The 20,647-nt window shown below is 34.9% G+C and overlaps 1 pseudogene; it reads right to left on the bottom strand.

Annotated features, from left to right (window-relative positions):
• Positions 1-605: 605 nt before the first annotated feature.
• LOC117932019 lies at positions 606-3,198 on the bottom strand (annotated as a pseudogene).
• Between the last annotated feature and the right edge of the window lie 17,449 nt (positions 3,199-20,647).

Raw genomic sequence — 20,647 nt, 5'->3', positions numbered from 1 at the left:
GGGGTCAGGTTACTTATTGGGAAGGTACGTTGATAGACCGTAACATCCCTCTAAACCATAAGAATTAGGTCTCTACTAATTAAAATGAAGCAAATATGACAATTGATTGATCAAACATGGATACCAAAAGAATAAATATAATCAAATGAACAAGAAAGATAGAGAGTGTACCTGAGTAATGAGTTGATTGATTCATAGAAAACAAAGGTTAGTGAACGAATACAGAATAATCGCATGCATGTCATGGAGTGAGGCAAGTCAGTACAACATATCAATCAATCAATCAATGAGAAAATCACACATGTTGGGCCCCACCAAAACCAATTTATTTTTGCATGAATCAATTCCGTAAATTACATCATTTGGAATTACAAAATTAAATTCATGCTTATTTTAAAACATTTTAAAAATTAGGGAAAATGTAAAAATTGTTTTCCTGAAAGAAAAAATGGCAGCAAAATTTTATTAAAAATGGAATTTTGATGAACCTAGAACTCTAAGGAAGAGTAAAAAGGTTAAAGGATTAATATTATTTGGAAGTTGGACTTTTGAAAAATTAAAGTTTGAAAACAATGATGAAAAAAAAAAAATGAGGGCAAGAATTTTTAAAAGAACTGACCCACCAAAAGGTGGCCATGCATGTCATGAAAGAGTGGGGTCTGGGTGTCACTGTGTTTACTCTGTGAAGGGTCATTCTTCAACATTTTCGATAAAAGATCAAGCACGTCTTCATCCAGATTAGGAACAATTGCTGACAGTTTAGGAAAAGTTGATGATGAATTCTTAAGGTTCTTATGTGGACTCCACTAAGGGAGATCATGCCAGTTTGGTAGTTTTGTCACTCCTGGTTACATCTCTTCATTGGAGATCCCAGTAACTGGAAAATATGAAGGAGCTACTATAGTTAAGAGTCCCTAGGAAAGACTGCTTGCTTTGTGATCAGTTTAGAAAATACACAACCAACTGTCTACATACCTATTGCAATTGAGTAATGAGTAGACCTCAAAAATGCTTCAAGGGCTCTATACCTCAAAGTCAGTATCTCATGAGTGTACTTCTTAATAGGAATAGTGAATGACCTGGCCAGTCCAAGATTTGCTATTTTCAACATCACTGTCTTTCGACCTAGCAAGAGATTATGAGGCTTAAGGTCTCTATGCAATACCCCATGACAAAAGCAAAGAGCAATACATTTGCATAATTGATACATCAAGCTCTTAATGATTTTTGTAGGAATATTATCCCCAGTTTGGCGAAAGCTTCAAATATATTTCTTAAGATCAATGTCCATATACTCAAACACCAAGTACATAACCATTGTCATTTCCTTATTCAGGCTTTATTCAACATCCATCAATCTGACGACATGGGGATCTCAGGATAACATGTGAAGCAAGGAGTCTTCACGGAGAGTAGTCGGAGGAACACCCTAATCGTCCTCATGAAGGTGTGTCTACTTTAGTACCATAATCTTTCTAGTTGCCCTTTCTCTTGCTCTGGGTCAAGCTAAATGTGGTGGGTGTGGATGAGGTTGAAGGTTGAGGAGATGGGTAGGGTGATGGGTATGTTGAGTATGTGGTGTGAAGAGATAGGCATGGTGGGAATGAAGATTAAAAATGGGGTGAGATGGAGGTGGTAGTGCGCATGAGACTTCATGCAAGCGGAAAATAATGGAAATGAATTGAATGTAGGTTAGATAGTGACAGATTTGATGGATGAGGTCTATGGATATGTAGGAAGGAAAAAAAATGAAGGTGGCCATGCGCTTTGAACTTCATGCACGTGGAAAAAGGAAAGAAGTGATGAACTGTATAGATGAGTGTGATGTGGTGATCATTTTTAGTGGATATGAAAGATGAGGACCGATGGGTATGAAATGTGTGGATATCATTGGTGAAATGGGTAGTGAGATGTGGTGAGGGAAGTGGTTTCGGTTATGGAACCAACTATGGCAATGGGTGTGATGGATGGGTGAGAGAAATGGGTTTAATGGATATGGAAGATAGGGAAGTGGTGAGCATGAGGAACTGTCTCATCAGTGACCATGCCAACTGGATGAGAATCTTGGCGAGAACTCTCTACTTGATCCAAGCATCTACTGATTCCTGCCATGAACTCCTGAATAGAAGCAGGTGTGGAAGCTAACTCGTCTGACATCTCAACTCAACTATCTGAACTCTGATATGAATATGCTATGATCACTCGACCTCCAAGTCTCCTCCAAGAATGTGAATCCAAACTCAATTGACTCCTAAACTGACTCCCTACAATGCAAACAAAATGGATGAAGGAAACAAGATAGAACCCTAAAAGACAACAGTATAACATGCAAACACATGGTCCTAAGGTGGCAACCCAAAATCTGGATGTATGATGAGAACTCTGGAGTCATAAAGGTGTCCATTGTGAGATGGCTACAAATGTGATTAGAGAATTCTTATCAATAATCCAATATGAAAAAGGTGTGAGAAACACACTATCACGAGATCGATACTCCATTTATAACCACATATCCTTAACTCAACTTTCAATCCGAGCTCCGTAAAGAGAAAAAAAATGATAAAGTGATTAAGGCGAATCTCTAAAAAAAAAGTGTGAATGTAAAAATGTGTCTTTCACCTTTCTGTAATGAAAAATATGAGCATCAAGTTGAAAATCGAATCAAAGATCAAACAAAGAATGAGGTACTGAGCCCACGATGGGTGTACAATGTAAAAAAAGGTGATCAATGAACATATCCCAAAGCATCGAGCAAGTGACGACAAAGTGAAAGGATGTGCCAAGCCAAGAAAAGAAGACGAAAGCCCTAGGGAGAAAACATGCTAAACTCATTAAGTGAAAAGAATAATCTAAGGTGACAAGGCAAGTAGGTGATCCAATTGATACTCGAACTCATACCGATCTCCTAGCACTCTCAAACTAGGAACCAAAAGAGAAAACACTGGATCCAAGTAGTGAGTAAAGCGGCTCTGAAGGCTTTTAGATGCACCTACATGTGAGGAAGGAATCCTAATCAAATGATCTAAGCTCGTCCTACAAGGTCAAGGTGGCCCTAAAAGTATATGGGTGGACTTTAGAAGATCCCTAGCATAAGCGATCGTACCCTCCGATGGTACATAACCCTCTGCATGCCTCCGAAGAGATGGGGCACTTCCATGCAAGGTGGTCATCACCTCCACACATGCACTGCCTCGACATCCTAGGGGGTTTCCTATGGTGAAAGCTCTCACAATTCTCAGCACTCAGTGGTAATCTAAAGTGCATAGTGAACGGTGTGAGTGCATCCGAAAATCTTATGAAACTAAAAGAAAACACATTGGCCACACAAATATCCTGAAACCTAGCTTTGGGCTATACAGGTCTTCAAAGGTCGGACACCAATCAACATCAATGTGTCGACCATCTCCAGAATGCTCCCAAACATAGATATAGCCCGTCGCTAGACCCTACTCCTAACCTCTAGCTCGATCAGAGAAACAACCACACACAAGGCCTCACATTTGCAAAAGTAAGAGCCAAAATGAAGGAAATGACTGAAACCAGAGGGTTGGAGGTAAGGGGATAGATGTGCGGCCCACACAAACAAAAAATATGCAATCACACAGAAAAAGAGCAATCATGCAACAGGCAATCATGCCAAACAAGCATATATCATCCAAATCTACACACAAGCTAACCAAGATGAATATTTGGCAAGGACAACATGTTCCACGACAATCATGATAATATACAACTAAGAGGATCAACACATCAAGTCAAAAGATATACAACTATGAATCTATACATGTGAGATGAGCAGAACAATCATGGTAAGATCAAAGTCACTATGCTAAGACAGGTAAAATAATTAATCAACACAATCAACATGTCAATGTCCCAAATGGGTATAGTAATGAAGTATAGAAAAATTGCCATATCAGAATCCTCAATCAAGATATTTAATCAACATAATCAGCATGTCAATGTCCCAAATGAATACAATAACCAAGCATGCATCAAGGATAATGATATCAAAAGCTGTCAATGTGTAATCAATAGTCAACCAAACCGAAGCTCAAAGAGAGGTTGGTATCCACTGATCGACCAATCAAACACCACATTTGCCTCATCTTAAGTTCGAGCTCGGTCCTTTAGTGATCCCCAATGGAGTTGCCATTTTGTAGACCCCGCATTTCTGCTCATGCATTTCCACTCGATGGCGAAACTAGCTTTTTATTTGAAAAAAGATTTATTTTTAAGAAAATGACTTAGAGTCGCCACTTATTTTTGTTTTATTTTTAAAGAAAAACAAAATAAGAAAGAAAAATCCCTAAATATGAATCTTGAAGGAAAAAAAGTTTGTGAAAAACCAAGTCTGGGTCTAGGGGTCAGGTTACTTATTGGGAAGGTATGATGATAGACCGTAGCACCCCTCTAAACCATAAGAATTAGGTCTCTACTAATTAAAATGAAGCAAGTATGACAATTGATTGATCAAACATGAATACCAAAAGAATAAAAATAATCAAATGAACAAGAAAGACAAAGAGTGTACCTGAGTAATGAGTTGATTGATTCATAGAAAACAAAGGTTAGTAAACGAACACAGAATAATTGCATGCATGTCATGGAGTGAGGCAAGTCAGTACAACATATCAATCAATCAATCAATGAGAAAATCACACATGTTGGGCCCCACCAAAATCTGATTTATTTTTGCATGAATCAATTCCGTAAATTCCATCACTTGGAATTACAAAATTAAATTCATGTTTATTTTAAAACATTTTAAAAATTAAGGAAAATGTAAAAATTGCTTGCCAAAAAGAAAAAAAAATGGCAGCAGAATTTTATTAAAAATGGAATTTTGATGAACCTAAAACTCTAAGGAAGAGTAAAAAGGTTAAAGGATAAATATTATTTGGAAGTTGAATTTTTGAAAAATTAAAGTTTGAAAACAATGATGAAAAAGTGAGAAAATGAGGACAAGAATTTTTAAAGGAACTGGCCCACCAAAAGGTGGCCATGCATGTCATGAAAGAGTGGGGTCTGGGTGTCACTGTGTTTACTCTATGAAGGGTCATACTTCAACATTTTCGATAAAAGATCAAGCCCGTCTTCATCCAGATTAGGAACAGTTGCTGATAGTTTAGGAAAAGCTGATGATGAATTCTAAAGGTTCTGATGTGGACTCTACTAGAGGAACTCATGCCAGTTTGGTAGTTTCATCACTCCTGGTTACATCTCTTCATTGGAGATGCCTAGTAACTGGAAAATATGAAGGAGCTATTGTAGTTAAGAATCCTTAGGAAAGACTGCTTGCTTTGTGATCAGTTTAGCAAATACACAGCCAACAGTCTACATATCTACTGCAGTTGAGTAATGAGTAGACCCCAAAAATGCTTCAAGGGCTCTATACCTCAAATTCAGTATCTCATGAGTGTACTTCTTAATAGGAAGAGTGAACGCCTTGGCCAGTAAAAGATTTGCTATTTTCAGTATCACTGTCTTCCGACCTAGTAAGATATTGTGAGGCATAAGGTCTTTGTGCAATACCCCATGACCAAGGCAGAGAGCAACACCTTTGCATAATTGATACATCAAGCTCTTAATGATTTTTGTAGGAATATTATCCCCAGTTTGGCAAAAGTTTCAAATATATTTCTTAAGATCAATGTCCATATACTTAAACACCAAGTACAGAACCATTGTCCTTTCCTTATTCAGGCTTTATTCAACATCCATCAATATGACGACATGAGGATCTCCGGATAACATGTGAAGCAAGGAGTCTTCACGGAGAGTAGTCGGAGGAACACCCTCATCGTCCTCATGGGGGTGTGTCTACTTCAGTTCCACAATCTTTCTGGTTGCCCTTTCTCTTGTCCCTTTCTCTTTCTCTTGCCCTTTCACATATGGATTGGCAGGAGCTGTCACTTCCTTCTCTTACTAGTCTCTCTCTTTCTTCATGGAATTTGTAAGGCTTTACTTTCAAATCGAGAATGGCATCTTCATCATCCTCGCTAGTGGTGACGACATCTTCATCTTTCCCACGTTTCGGATCGTTGAACGGTGATGAGAGGGGGAACGACAACAACCAAGTATACTGGAATGTTAGTGATGATGGCAGTGAAGCGATGGCCATTGGTGATATGACAGTCCAATGAAAATGACGGGCTTTGTTACACCCAAAGACATTAAAAAAAATGGAAGTGATCTGTGGTGGTGATTTATGGTGAAATGGATCTTGTCGGCGTCTGGATGAAAAATGAATGACTATGGTGGAGAAAAAGGAAGCTAGGAATAGCTTTGGTGATCGAGGAATAAGTGGAGGATAAGCTAAAAGTGGTTTGGTATGGTGATGGGTTCGGCGAGTGAAGGAAATGGGTTAAGAATCAAGCATAAAATGCATGCCAACAAACTCATATTCAATAAAAATATAGCAAAAGCTTCCAATGCTCACATTCAGCCATCAAAATAGAATACCAGTATACATAGAAAAATAATCGAACCATATGAAAAAGAAAGAACAGGCAAGTTATCGAAAACATACCTGTGCTGCTACTCCATTCCGGGCCCTTCTCTTCCTTTTTTCTGTCAACGTCTTCCCTCCCTTCTTGCAACTCCCCCAAAAAATTGAAGACACCTTCCAACCATCTGTTTTTGCTCTCTTAACCCTCACCCACCCTACTGCTCTAGTCGTCATCCTCTTTTCTTTCATTTTTTTTTCCTTTTATCAGCCTCCCAACTACCACCATGGCAAGTCATGTCTTTGACATGCGTCCATGCAGCTTGCTCTGGCAGAAAAAGGTCCTCCCACTCCAACAAATAAAAACACTCAGCTTCTCCGGGTGGCCAGCACGATGGGTCTACAAGTTTATTACTACTATTTTTACTTACAATTGCTAAAAATTATGAGAAACAATTGAACTGAAATTCTTTTTGAAAATTTATGAGGGTACAAAGAATGTGAGAATTTATATTCTTTGTACCCTCCTTACATTTTTCTTACCCTTCAAATTCTACAAGTTTATTACTACTATTTTTACTTATAATTGCTAAAAATTATGAGAAACAATTGAACTGAAATTCTTTTTGAAAATTTATGAGGGTACAAAGAATGTGAGAATTTATATTCTTTGTACCCTCCTTACATTTTTCTTACCCTTCAAATTCTACAAGTTTATTACTACTATTTTTACTTACAATTGCTAAAAATTATGAGAAAAAATTGAACTGAAATTCTTTTTGAAAATTTATGAGGGTACAAAGAATGTGAGAATTTATATTCATCGTACCCTCCTTACATTTTTCTTACCCTTTAAATTTTACAAGTTTATTACTACTATTTTTACTTACAATTGCTAAAAATTATGAGAAAAAATTGAACTAAAATTCTTTTTGAAAATTTATGAGGGTACAAAGAATGTGAGAATTTATATTCTTCATACCCTCCTTATATTTTTCTTACCCTTCAAATTTTACAATTTTTTTTTTTTAATTTTAAACATTTTTTTTTTTTTACTTCAAATACTACTAAAATAGTTTATTACTATTATTTTGATTTACAATTGTTAGAAATTATGAGAAAAAAATTTCAAATGAACAAAATTTGAAAAATTAGGGAAGGTATATAGAATATGAGGTGGGTACGAATAATGTGAGAAATCCCTAGATTCTTCATTCCCTCGTCACATTGTCAATACCTTCCAAATTTTATATTTATTTAATTTAATTTTAAGATTTTTTTTTATTATTATCTTTTACTTCAAATACCACTATAATAGTTTTTCACTACTATTTTCACTTACAATTGCTAGAAATTACGAGAAAAAAATATTTAAATGAAAAAAATTGAAGAGGACACTACAAATGTACGGAATCATAATATTCTTTGTACTCTTCTCACATTCTTCATACCCTCCAAATTTTACATTTTTTTTTTATATTTCAAGATATTTTTTTACTACTTCAATTATCACCAAAATAGTTTATTATTACTGTTTTGACTTACAATTACTAGAAATTATGAGAAAAAAAAATCCAATGAAAAAAAATTCATCACATTCTTTATACCCTCCAAATTTTACATTTTTTTTAACTTCAAATAGCACTAAAATAATTTATTACTAATATTTTTAACTTACAATTGCTATAAATTATTAGAAAAAATTCAAATAAAAAAATTGAAAAAATGGAGAGAGCACAAGTAATGTCAGGAGGATGAAGAAAGTGAGGAATTCTCACATTTATCCTACCCTCTTCACATTCTTCATACCTTCCAAATTTTAGCATTTTTCTTAATAAAAGTTAAAAAACTAATTTATCCTTACTTGAAAAAAAAAAAGATAATAATTCTAATATAATAAATAAATAACAATAAGTAAAAATATCTCATAACAAAATCATAAGTAGTTAACTATAATCTTGAGAATATAAATGTACAAGTGAAAAGGATAAAGAGTGTAGTTTTGGGCCAAAACTAATAACCCTCTTATAGGAAAAAATATATCAATTCTAGGTGCTTTGACAAACTAATGTTTAAAACAGACATTTTGTTACCATAGAGAAGCCACCTCATTTTTTTTTTTTTTTTTTTCCCGAAAAAGTTGAAACCAAATTTGCCAAATGTGGTTTCATTTTTTTAAAACTTTTGTGGGCTTTTTAATTCACATTTTTATATGTTTTTCTTATGATTTTTTTATTTTGTTTTATTTATTCACATGACTTTATTATTTTGAGATTATTAATTTATTGATAAATAAAATAGTATTCTATTATTATTTTTAAAAATTATCTTTATTGAAGTAAATTAGGGTTTGTTTGGTAACTGTTTTCAAAAATAATTCTAAAAAATATTTTTTGAAAATTGTTCTTTAATTTTTATAGAACAAAAAGTCTGTTTGTAAATTCAAGATATTTTTAACATGTGTTTAATATTTTTAAATATGTTTTAAAAATAATTTTTATAACTAGTATTTTATTTTTAATAATTGTACATGTTTGTATAATTATTTCTTAAAACAATCCTTAGAAAACAAGTGAAAATAATAGAAAACAATTAAAACATGTTATTTGAAAACACCATATTTTCTAATTTTAAGAGTAAAAAATAGAACACAGGTTTTGATTGCCAAACGTATTTTTTGTATTTTTGTTCTGGAGAATAAAAATTTGTTTTAAAAGACAATTCCCAAACAGACTCTTAGACTCTTGAGTTTAAATATACGTATTTTGTTTATTATTAAAACATATATTTTTAACTTCATGTAAATGAGAGTATTAATTGGAAAATTATAATCTTTAATATATAACTTTTAAGTACTTAATGATATTATTTGTACACACAACATAAAGTAGTTTCTTCATTAATTGTAATAGTTCTTTACTAGGGAGGTTGGGATCTCTGTATTCCATGCATAGTTGTTCTTGAGTTTTTTGAAGTTTCACCAAAGCTTCATTCTTATCATGGATAGATCACCTAGGTTTGTATCCATAAGTGACAATTGCCCTATGAGGACTCGCTTTCGCTACGATTTCAATGGGTACCCTTAATCAAGCTACTATCTATGAATCGTTGGCTCATTTTTCAATAGGCATGCGGTTAGAGCACCCGTCTCATCCTACTACTTGGGAGCTTATAGCTTCCATACTTGTTTTTGCTTATTTGAGACCATTTCCTGAATAAAGAAAGAGTAAGAGTTAAAGAAATGAAAAAACAATGATTGAAATCACGATTTATTTGGTACCTTATATCAAATCACATAAAACAAATAGAGGGAGAAATACCAAGAAAATGTTATGTTGTATCATACTACAACAACCATGGTAATACAGAGGATGCAAACGTTATCTAAAATGATTGGGCGTAAAACATCTATAGGTGGCTTTTTATGTCCATCGTCAAATCTCAAGGCTTGATAGGCAATGAAAACTACCAAGTTAGAGTATAGTAGGGACATATGGAATTTCCAATGAAGTAGTGAAATGCGTAGAGATTGGAAAGAATATCAATGGTAAAAACACTTTGTTGGGCTAACATTGACATTGAGAGATGAAAGGTAGGGGAGCAAAGAAATATTTTGTTATTTCTTCAACAATTTATGATCTTTAGTAGACCTTTTAATAGGATTTGAACCTAGATAAAGTTTTGACCATCTATAAGAGAAAAAGGAACTAATGGATCTTGAACAATTTTTTCGTAAAATATCATCTACTAACCAATTTTTTTATTCTGACATGGAAAGAAAAGGACAATATATAGGATGGGTTAGAAGGAGTTGTGATACTTGGCTCAATGGATGGCCAGGTTCATTTCAGAGTCACAAACTTTTTGTTTTCATCCCCCAAGGCTCTTAACAATCTTTATGATATGAAAAGGTACAAAAAATAAAAATAAAAATTCTTATTTGTTTCTTATTTTATTTGATTAGATAAAAAGAAACTTTAGGATTGTTGAGTCATAGAGGAGATAAACATACAAATAAAAATATAAAAGTTATATATTAAAGATTATTATTTTCAATTGATACTCTTATTTACATGAAATGCTTTAATAATAATAATTAAAAATTTATATATTTAAACTTAAGAGTATAGTATTACTTCAATAAATTTATTTTTTAAAATAATAATAATAAATTACCATTTTATTTGTCAATAAATTCATAATCTTAAAATAATAAAGTTATATTAAAATGTTGTCTTTGTTTGTTTGTATTCTTAAAAATAACTAGAATTAATGTTTATTATAAATTGATTTGTTCAATGATATCATCCAAATGGTATTTGTATTGTATTATCATATACGAAAATTATGTTTGAAAATGAAGATAAATTATAATATTACGCTATTTTTTTTTTGCTATTTACTAAACGTGATTCAAATTGATGAAAATATATAATAATATATAGGTTGTTAAATAATAGTATAAATCTATGGACCAAGGTATAAGCAAATGGAATCAATTTAATATCTCCATTTGTAACTTTATTTACAATTATTAATTTTAAATTTTAGACAAATATTTTGAATTAATCTATTAAAATTTCTCATTTCTATTAGATTTAAAAGAAAAGTGAAAAAAAAAATTTTTAAATAGGGCTTACACAAGAGGACACCGTCTGGTCAATCTTATCCAACAATTATCTTAATCCCCAAACCTCGAATTAGTCCCCACACCCGACATTCAATCATTGAGGCTAGAAAATTTATGAAAATTCTCCTAAAATTTTGTGAAATTTCTCAGTAACCATTCAAAATACCAGTGACATCAATCATGATAGACATTGAATATTCTGTTGCTCCAAACCCCTACCCAGGTGAGTCCCTTCTCTTCTCTTTGAAAAAAAAAAAAAACCCTAAATTAAAACTGTTTGGTCACTGAGAAAATAGGAGAAATAAAAGATAAAATCACGATTTGGGTCTTGCTTTTTGTGAAGCCTCGTCAACAAACCGAAAGCTTAGAAATATTGATGCAGTGACAAATTTTTCCACCAGATTTTCGCTTTCTAAGAATTAAAATAAGGGATTGTAGGGGTAATAATTACTTCAGCCACGTATCAACCCTATCAGTAGAGGTGGACCTTTCACTGGTGGGTAATGTGAAGCAAAGACGAAACGTACAATGTCCGGCAGTCGAAGTTAGGGCTTCAACGTGGGATTTTTCAGGCTTCAGAAAACAAATTTAAGGATTTCAGTTTTTATGTCATCACGTGGGGTTTTGGATTTCCAATTTAGTGATCATTCAATCATAAAATCTTTCTAATCAGTTTTTGTCGCTTTGTCGTGTCCGGGCCCATGCGTGCACAATGGATCTTGACCCCATTATTAGCTCCAAGTCTACAATATGATTCCGCCCCCCACCCCACAAAAGCAAAAAATAAAAAATGTACAGACCCTACCTTAATCCCAGACAAGCACACAAAAGGCCATGCACATATCTCCCAATGTCAGACTCCATAAAAACTCATCCTTTTCCGATCGAAAATTCTTCCTTCGGGACCCTACCTCCAAAAGTTTCAGACCGTTAGCATGAAAGATTTTCAATCCAGACCATCCAAATGGTTAATGAATTAAAGAAAAAAACAAGGAAAGGGGTGTACAGGTTTTCCCGCCGATAGGGTGTCACATCTTCCCCGCTGATTGTGTATCACTATTGCTATGACGCCCATAGCAAACCCTTTTTCCAACGAATATCCAAAAAGTAGCAGGTTTTGTCTTAGTTAAAGATTGTGGGTCCCATAGAAAAACCCTTTTCCAAAAGATCAAAAAGACACCACTGGGGATTCCTCTCTTTTGCCAAATGAGACCTCCTATGCCTCCTACAAACATTCCTCCGAAAAGGAGAAAAGGGTATTTCTCTACTTAAGGGTAGGGCTACAACGTTGGTCCCTCGGAAACTCTGGTTATTTCTCCTATTTATTTGGGTTACTTGCGCCCCTTTGTTCAGTGGCCTCACTGTTACTATCTATTGGTTTCACAACCATGCCTACTTCCAATGGTAACGGTCTGGGAATCGACCTTCAACACCAACACCATCACAATTCTACCACAAGTAACCCCATTCTCGCCCTTCTTACCTTTATTCTTCCCGTGCTTCTTGTCCTCATAGACTTCGAATTTAAGAATGAGCCCACCTCTGTATTTCAAGCCCACCCCATAACTATCAAGGTCGCTGTTGCTAACTTACTCGTATTTGCTTTGGCATTTGGAGTCGAGTTCACCTTCCATCCTTGTTATCTCTCTACTACTTGCGCTACTCTCCTCCGCACTACCATACTGTTTTGTGGTTCCCTCTTAGTGGCTTCCTTGTCATCACTATTGTTCTCAGATGCATGGCGACCTCTCATATATCTCATCTACGCCTTGCTTTCACTTATCAACTTGCATGGGCTAGTCCGAGAGTGGTGTGGGCGGGTTCACCATGGGATCATGGAAAAATTGCAGACAGTATGCACAGGCATACAACAATGGTACGTGAGAAGAAGCGCTCCGCTTTTACCCTTATAGTTGTAATATGGTTGGTCTCCGCTTTCCATGTTTCCAGATGTTATTTAAAGCCCAGGCCAAAGTCCAGCTTCCCTTTAAGTCTATAGAGATAAACACAGCTTGTCTGTTTGGTTGCTGGCAAGCCACTTAAGATTGTATTTCATAAGTGGTTTGATAATAAAGTTGAGTTTTTGAGTAATAGTGTGATTCTAATTTTCATACTGTTGTATTGGAATGGTTTCTGCATATGCGCGTAAGCCTTAATTTCCATGCGCGCAAACCAATGATTTTAGCATTCGATGGATTGGATGATCCAACCAATGATTTTAGAGAGTGTGTAATCAATAATTTTAGAGAGATTTAAATATGATTTTAGGTTGTAGCATCTGGTGGGACACCTGGTGCAACGACATTTTGGCGCGGGGATCACGGTGTTGCAGAGGTAGGGGTTGGTACTGTTCTAGCCTTTTTGGCAACTAAGTAGTGAGTGTGAAAATGAAAGGAAAAAGGCAGCTGTATAATTGAGTGGAAATACAACAAAGCTAGAACCCAGCCGTCAACAAACATTCTTTACCAAATGTGAAACTGATTTCCAGCTCTTTTATTCTTTTAATTTTTTTATGATGAATATTTTTGGATATTTATGTCTTATTTTAAAGAATTGAATTAAGATTGATTCAATTTGTCATCTAAAAACATTAGTTGTCTTTTATTTTTATTTAAAAATAGAAAATAGGTTTAAAACATTTATTTTTTTCCATTTTCTAAAAAGTAAAAATAAAAAATCTTTCAATTTGATTTTTCAATCTTAGTGAAAAAGTCTTTTCTAAAAGATGGTGTTTCCAAAATTTAAAATTTTACATAAAAGGAGAAAAAAAAAAGTTTTCCCAAGAAGTTAACTATACCCACTGCAGTGATTATTTTATTTTATTTTATTTTTCCTACAAAATGTGTTGTTCTAGAAAATTTATTTATTATTGTAAGAGGTTAAGTATAAAGAAAAATATTAATTTAGTGATCTAAAATAAAATAAAAAATATATCAGCCAAAATTCTAATGCCCCTAATGCTCCACACCCTTCCTTTCTAGCTAGCCAAAAGAAACATTAACATTAGTCTAATGCATCACATCCTTCCTCGCCAAAAGTCTAATGGCACGACCACCTCCCTTCCTTCATGGCCAAAAAGTCTAATGGCACCGCATCCTTCCATGCCAAAAGGAACATTATTAACATCCTTCTTCGCCCTTTTCTGCCAAAGGAGAGATCGGCACATCCAACTCTCCTTATGCAAAGTGAGAAAGGAGAAAATTGCCCTTTTTCTGACAAACACCCTTCTTTGTTATTTAATCTCAGTGGCCTCACTGTCTATTTGTTTCACGAGTTGCTTGAGTTTCTTAACTTTCTTCTTCTTTCCAATCTATTAGTTTCACAACCATGTCTACTTCCGGTGCTTCTCGCCCTCCTAGATTTGAAGTTTCAGAATGAGCCCAACTCTGTATTTCTAGCCCACCCCAAAACTATCAAGGCCGCTGGTGCTGGCTTACTGGTATTTGCCTTGGCAGTTGGAATTGACTTTACCTTCCATTCTACCCATCTCTCTCCTACTTGTTCTCATCTCCTCAGCACTACCATAATGTTGTGCGGTTCCCTCTCAGTGGCCTCATTGGCGTCACTCTTGTTCCCATATACATGTCGACCTCTCATATCTCATCTACCTCTTGCTTTCGCTTGGCAACTGTTCGAAAATTTTGGATATAATGGAGAAAAGAAACACTCTCAAACACTCACTTTGATACAATAAAACTCTCAAAGTTATAAAATAAGAACAAGAAGAAGAAGAAGAACACAAGAAAGGGTCAAACAAGTTCTTGGAACTTTGTCCAAAGACTCTATTTCCTCCTACTTCTAGAAATCTTTAGGGAACTAATGGAAATAGTCTTGGGATTGATCAAGCCTTTTCACTTTTCTGCATAAGATTTCAAAAAGAAAAAAAGTCATATAAAGCACTCTTAGGGTTGAAAAAAGGTTACAAGGATGAGAAAAAACTCATTGTCTTCCTCAATCTCTTCATCTTTGTAACATTCAAAAAATTAAATCATATGTTTAATTCACACATTAAACAAGATTTAATCTCAAATGTGTAACTCTCTTACACTTAACCTCTTAAGTTTTATAAAGTTACAAAGATGAGAAGACTCATTGTCTTCCTTAACCTTTCAAGTTTTGTAACATTTCAAAACTTAATCATGTGTTTAATTTACACATTAAAAGTGTAACCCTTCTTACACTTTATTTTCAAAAGTTATTTTTCAAAAGTGTAACTCTTCTTGCACTTTATTTTTAACCAACAATATATATATATATATATATATATATATAAATATAACAATCCCCCTCTTGGTTAAAAATAAACATCAACCCTTATAACCTCAACAGTGAAAATGCATAAAATAAAATATCTTTCGATTTGAATTTTACCTTAGTGTAATTGTCACAAAGCTCCGTTGAAATCCCAGGTTGCTTGTAGCATTGAACCAGTTATTCCTTGTAACGAAACCGGTAACAACACACACTCTTCCACTAACCACACGAGTGCCCATTATTTTCTTGCTTAGCACTTTTATGGCCATGTGCTCAATCCATTCATGAACTTTCTTGAAAGAAACTCCAACTCTCATGAGAGGCGGCACCACCCCTAAGTTCACATAGGTGAAATTCTTCCAGCATCCTTGTTACCTTTAAGATGCTTGTCACACATAGACTGAATTTCATTAAAAGCTTTAAGTTTAACCCTCCAACGGTAACAACCAGCATTAATCATCACAGATGGAACTCACATGTTCTAATGTTGCCACAACCCACTTATCAATGACTTGTTTTTACCTATTGAACTTAAGACTAGTCATTTCTTAGTATTAAGTTGGGTTACCATCATTGGTGAGTTTTATTTAAAGAGTTTTAGTCCCATCTCTCTAGATGTTATCCTTACTAAATCTCTTGTAAGAGGTTTAGTAAAAGGATCCGCCAAGTTTCCACTTGACCTCACAAATGAGATTGAGATGATTCCATTTTGAATCAAGTGTCTCACATACTCATGTCTAATGCTTGTATGTCTAGACTTCCCATTGTACACTCCACTGTACGCACGAGCTAGAGTGGCTTGACTGTCACAATGTATCGACACTGTTGACACATTATTTGCAGTAAAAGGGATGTCCATCATGAGATCCCTAAGCCACTCAGCTTCTTTTCCAGTTGCAACTAGAGCTATAAACTCTGCCTCCATGGTTGAGTGTGATATACAAGTCTGTTTCTTGGATCCCCAAGAGACAGCCCCACCACCAAGTGTAAACACCCAACCTGTGGTAGATAAATTATCTCCCACACTCGATATCCAGCTTGCATCTGAATACCCTTTAAGTATAGCAGGAAACTTTGAATATTGGAGGCTTAGTTCTTTGGTATTCTTTAGGCAACCAAGAACTCTACCAATAGCTTTCCAATGTTCCACGCTTGGATTGCTAATAAACCTACTTAGTTTACTAACTGCCAATGAAATGTCAACCCTAGTACACTGAGCAGTATACATAAGACTTCCAATTGCACTTGCATACTCAAGTTGAGCCACCGATCTACCATCATTCTTTTCAAGTTTTATACTTGAATCAAATGGAGTATTAGCATCTTTAATCTTGAGATGACTAAATTTGCTAACTACTTTCTCAATATAGTGGGTTTGGTTCAAAGCATAACCCCCACTATTTCTTTTCACTTTGATACCCAATATAGTATCAACTTCTCCAAGATCTTTCATCTTGAAGGTTGAGGATAGAAACCTTTTCGTTTCTATTATTCCTTTCATGTCATCACTCAAGATTAACATGTCATCCACATATAGACACACTATAACCACATAGTCATCACAAGTCTTAGAATATAAGCACTTGTCCACATTGTTGTGTCTAAATCCATCCGAAAGAATAGCATGATCAAATTTTTCGTGCCATTGTTTGGGAGCTTGTTTTAAACCATATAATGATTTGACAAGCTTACACACTTTGTTTTCATTCCCCAGTAGAACAAAACCTTCCGGTTGTTCCATGTAGACCTCCTCATTGAGATCCCCATTCAAGAATGCCATTTTGACATCCATTTGATGAACAAATAGATTATGAATTGATGCCAAAGCAAACAATATCCTAATCGATGTTGTTCTAGCCACCGGTGCATAGGTATCAAAATAATCAATACTTTTTCTTTGTTTAAACCCCTTAGCTACTAATCTAGCCTTAAAGGTTTGAATCATGCCATCGGTGTGATATTTCCTTCGAAATACCCACTTGCACCCTATTGGTTTAGATCCTGGTGGAAGGTCTACCAATTCCCATGTTTGGTTGGACATAATTGAATCCATTTCATCATTGATAGCCTCGTTCCAAAAAGAAACATCTTTAGAAGCCATAGTTTCTTTGTATGTTTTGGGATCCTCCTCTATTTGAAGTACTATAGGAATTTTTCTTATAATATCTTCTCTACTTCCTTCTACTAAGTAAAAGGAAATTCTTTGAGAGTCAATCTCATCCGATCCCAACACTTTCTCTTTTCTAGCTCTTTGGCTTTTCCGAGGCACAATGGGTTGCTCAACAATCTTTGAAGGTGTCTCATCTTGAGACTCTCCAACACTAGTAGGTACTTGAGAATTGCTATCACTCAACAAATTCTCAAAGAACTCTACCTCTCTTGATTCAATTATCACATTAGACTCCAAGTCTAATAGCCTATAAGCTTTGCTATTTGAGGCATAGCCTACAAATGCACACTTAATGGCTCTTGGACCCAATTTTGTTTTATTTGGGTCCGTTTTCTTGCAATAAGCAAGACACCCCTACACTTTGAAGTAACCTATATTAGGCTTCCTTCCTTTCCATAACTCATATGGAGATATCTCATTTTTCTTCATAGGAATTCTATTTAAAATATGGCAAGCAGTCAACAAAGCTTCACCCCACAAATTGAAATTCAATTTAGCATGCAATAACATAGCATTCACCATTTCCAAGAATGTTCTATTCTTTCTCTCCGCTATGCCATTGTGTTGAGGTGTATAGGGTGCGGTGCACTCATGTATTATGCCATATTCTTCACAAAAAGAATTGAATTCACTAGAGAAATATTCACCACCTCTATCACTTCTAAGCACCTTAATATTTTTTCCTCGTTGATTTTCAACTTCGGCTTTGTAAACTTTAAAGGCATTGAAAGTTTCACTTTTGTTTTTCAACAAAAACACATAGGTAAATCTAGAACAATCATCTATGAATGTAAGAAAATACCTATTTCCACCTCTTGTTAACATGACATAAAGTTCACAAAGATCACTATGTATTAAATCAAGCAAATTAGATGATCTCTTAACACTATGAAAAGGCTTTTTAATCATCTTTGATTTAACACATATTTCACACTTTTCAAATTTCTTGGTATCACAAGCAATCAAACCACATTTCACAATCCTTTTAATAGTGCTTAAACCAACATGTGCAAGCCTATTATGCCACAAAAATAAAGAATTTGAATCACACATATAAGCGGAAGTAGAAGCCATTTTATTGATATTGTCATTGGTACAAAGTTTGATCATCCCATCACAAGAATACCCATTTCCCACAAAGTTCCCCGATTTGGATAAAATTAGCTTATTGGATTCAAACACCGCTTTGATACCCGGTTTACCAAGCAAATCCCCACTAACCAAATTTTTATTCATATTGGGGACATACAATATATTTATAAGGGTAACCTTTTTGCCGGAGGTAAAAACAACTTCAATAGTGCCCTTGCCAAGCACCTTGGATCTTCCTTCATTGCCCATTTGAACCTCTTGATCTCCCTTTGCATCTTCAAAGGTCTTGAAAAGAGATTTGTCATAGGTAACATGAACTGTGGCACAAGTATCATACCACCATCCTTGCACCTTTCCTTGGACAACGCACACATTGCTTAGTGTTACAATGATCTCCTCATCAATTGCATTCACCACAACCCCTTTTTGGTCCTTTCGGAACCTACACTCCCTAGCATAATGCCCGGGTTTTCCACACACAAAACAAGGACCTTTCTTGCCCTTAAATTGCTCTTGATTTTTCTTGGGGCTCATATAATTTCCGGAATTCTTTTTGTCGTTGTTATTTTTACCTCTAGGATGATTGGCCTTTGAAACCGCATTGGCTTTGTTAGTCCCACCATTGGACTCTTCCACCATTTTGTCTCTTGATCTCTATTCTTCCTCAATGCGAAGATGTTTTTGAATCTCTTCCAAGGAGTAATCTTCACTCTTGTGGAGAATCCTCTTTCGGTAACTTTTCCAACTTGATGGTAATTTAGCCACAATAGCACCAACTTGGAAGGCCTCCGGAAGTTCAATTTTGAGAACTTTCAACTTATTCACAATTACTTGCAACTCATGAATTTGTGGTAAGAGGGGCTTTTCATCAAAAAATTTGAAATCTATGTATTGAGAAATAAGAAACTTTTTGGTACCTTCTTCCTTGGCTTTGTACTTGTTTTCAAGAGCCTCCCAAATCTCCCTTGCGGAATTGGTGTTGGTGTAGAGATCATATAGCCTATCGGATAAGGCGTTCAAAATATGACCCCTACATATGAGCTCATCCTCCTCCCTCTTCTTCCTTGCCGCCACCACTTGAGGTGTGTCATTTTCCTTTGGTTCCGGTAACGTTGCCAAGGTAGGATCAAGGATGTAGAAAATCTTGAGTGCTGTGAGAAGGAATCTCACCTTGTCTTGCCACCTAGTGAAGTTGGAACCATCAAAACGATCCAACCTCACAAGATCTTGGTTCATAATCTTGATAGTCTCTCCTTCCATTGAAACTAGAGTCTTTGATTGTTCGAAAAATTTGGATACAATGGAGAAAAGAAACACTCTCAAACACTCACTTTGATACAATAAAACTCTCAAAGTTACAAAATAAGAACAAGAAGAAGAAGAACACAAGAAAGACTCAAACAAGTTCTTGGAACTTTGTCCAAAGACTCTATTTCCTCCTACTTCTAGAAATCTTTAGGGAACTAATGGAAATAGTCTTGGGATTGATCAAACCTTTTCACTTTTCTGCATAAGATTTCAAAAAGAAGAAAAGTCATATAAAGCACTCTTAGGGTTGAAAAAAGGTTACAAGGATGAGAAAAAACTCATTGTCTTCCTCAATCTCTTCATCTTTGTAATATTTAAAAAATTAAATCATATGTTTAATTCACACATTAAACATGATTTAATCTCAAATGTGTAACTCTCTTACACTTAACCTCTTAATTAGTTTTATAAAGTTACAAAGATGAGAAGACTCATTGTCTTCCTTAACCTTTCAAGTTTTGTAACATTTCAAAACTTAATCATGTGTTTAATTCACACTTTAAAAGTGTAACCCTTCTTACACTTTATTTTCAAAGGTTATTTTTTCAAAAGTGTAACTCTTCTTACACTTTATTTTTAACCAACAATATATATATATTTATATAAATATAACAGCAACTTGCATGGGCTTATCCGAAAGTGGTGCAGGTAGGCCTACCAGGGTATCATGGTCAAACTCCAGACGGTGTTCGCAGGCATACTACACTGGTGCGTGAGAAGAAATGCTCCACTCTTACCCTTAACC

This window comes from Vitis riparia, chromosome 15 (genome assembly GCF_004353265.1).
Source record: "Vitis riparia cultivar Riparia Gloire de Montpellier isolate 1030 chromosome 15, EGFV_Vit.rip_1.0, whole genome shotgun sequence".
NCBI classification, from domain to species: domain Eukaryota; kingdom Viridiplantae; phylum Streptophyta; class Magnoliopsida; order Vitales; family Vitaceae; genus Vitis; species Vitis riparia.
Note: the sequence above shows the minus strand (reverse complement) of the source record. Positions and strands in the feature narration are given on the sequence as shown.